Source organism: Cebus imitator, unplaced genomic scaffold (assembly GCF_001604975.1).
Source record: "Cebus imitator isolate Cc_AM_T3 unplaced genomic scaffold, Cebus_imitator-1.0 Scaffold106, whole genome shotgun sequence".
NCBI classification, from domain to species: domain Eukaryota; kingdom Metazoa; phylum Chordata; class Mammalia; order Primates; family Cebidae; genus Cebus; species Cebus imitator.
In genome coordinates this window covers 4841174-4842988 of record NW_016107421.1, presented here as the reverse complement: position 1 = coordinate 4842988, position 1815 = coordinate 4841174, and the positions used below count along the sequence as shown (strand labels likewise).

Below are 1815 nucleotides of genomic sequence, written 5' to 3'. Positions count from 1 at the left end.
TGTATTTTCAAAAAATTGGTGAGAAGAGCAATACTATCTCAAGCTGGATTCTCATTCACATCTGATTCTGCATTCAAATCTGCATTCACTAAAATCTGCAGTGTGTTTGCAAGCTTCATTCTTAAACATAAAGACACCCAAAGTTAAAAACGTTGACAAAAGAGAAAATTTTAGCATAATAGAAGTACTTGCAGATCATTTGTGTGATAAAGGTGTATTATCTAGAATATAGAAAGAACTCTCACAACTGAACGATAAAAAGGCAAACAACCCAATTTTAAGAATAAGCAAAGGACTGGAAGAAACATTTCTCAAAAGAGGATATACAAATGGCCAATAAACACATGAAAATATGCTCAATATATCAAGTCACGAGGGAAGTGCATATCAAAACCACAAGATACCACTTTACACCCACTAGGATAACAATAACAGTGTTGAGCAGGTCATGGAGAAATCAGAACCCTCATCCATTGCTGGTGGGAATGTAACACGGTGAAGCCACTCTGAAGTCTGGCAGTTTCTCAGAAAGTTAAATACAGAACGACCACATGATCCAGCAATTCCACTCCTAGGTACATGCCCATTTTTATTATATTCTTCGAGTTTTCACTTACTACAGTATTTCCTCCAGTGTACTAAATGCCAGGGAATAGTATTGCCAGATCTCAGCCAGAAATCACAGGACTCGTCCTTGACACCTCCCTTATTATCCCCGAGGTCCTGTCAATTTTAACTCCTAACTCTCACAGCTGTGCAGGCAATCACCTCCCAACTGGCTAGAACAATCTTTCCAAAATGCTTATCGGATCAGTCAGGCTCCTGCTTAAAACTCAGCCACGGACCGTCACTGTTTTTAGACAGATTTCAATCTGAGTAACTCCTGTCAAACCTTAGAACCGTCCGGGCTCTGTGTCTTCCAGATACACCCTCCTTTCCATTTCCTTAGAAAGTCAGGCCCTGTGCGTTCTCTCGCCCGCCCACCCCCCACCCCACCTTTAATTCATGCTCCACTTCAGATCTGGTCTCAAATGCGCGCTCCTTAGGGAAACGGTCCAGCCCCTCGCACCAGGCGAGGAGCCATGCTGTCCTCCAGGACATCCTACGCATTGGTTAGGAGACACAGCGCCTGGGTACGGAATGAACCTGGCGTCCCCTCTCACAGAGGCTTGATCAGTCTCCGCTGCAAGAATAAGCATACGTGCGAATTTCTAGCTTTCCCTGGGGACACAACCGCGTTTGGGAGACCGGCCCCGCGACTTGGCTCGAGACGGACTTTTGCGGTGTTGGCGCCCGCTGTGAGGGTGCCAGAACTCCAGGGCCGCCTGAGGAACGCGCCTGTCCCCCGCCCGCCTCGCTGGCCTCGCCTACAACGCTGATCGGGGTCCCCGCGTGCCTCAGCTGGACGGGCCTCACCACCGGGACCAGCCACATGCGGGGTTCGCCATCCCCAACCGCTCAAGCCCATGGCCTCTGCCCTCCCTGGCCTCGCTGCCTGACCTGCCGCGCTGCGTCTCTGTCCGTTGCACCTTGGAGCCGCTCGATGGCCGCCGCCGCTGCCGCCTCTACGCGCCAGTGCCCAGCTCCCCGCAGCCCCCTCCGAGTCCCTGGCACCACTAGAGCAGCCCCGGCGCCTGTCGGGTAACGGCCGCCGGCTACCCGCCCGGGGCGAGCTCCTATTGGTCAGTATAAAAAGTGCGGCACTGTGATTGGCCCAGCATGAGGGCGCGAAAGCGCGGGAAGGAGGCCGCCTACTTGAGTATTGCACAAGGTAGAAGAGAGTTTGCGGACCGCGGGCTTGGAGCGCAGAGCTGC

The 1815-nt window shown here is 52.0% G+C and overlaps 1 protein-coding gene across 1 annotated transcript in view; it reads right to left on the bottom strand.

The window, feature by feature from the left end:
- Window positions 1-1578, bottom strand: part of RBM44 (RNA binding motif protein 44) — a 43055-nt gene extending 41477 nt beyond the window's left edge. The window contains exon 1 of the mRNA XM_017537800.2: window positions 1501-1578. The gene's annotated coding sequence lies outside the window, so the exon portion shown is untranslated. The remainder of the gene's footprint in view (window positions 1-1500) is intronic.
- Between the last annotated feature and the right edge of the window lie 237 nt (window positions 1579-1815).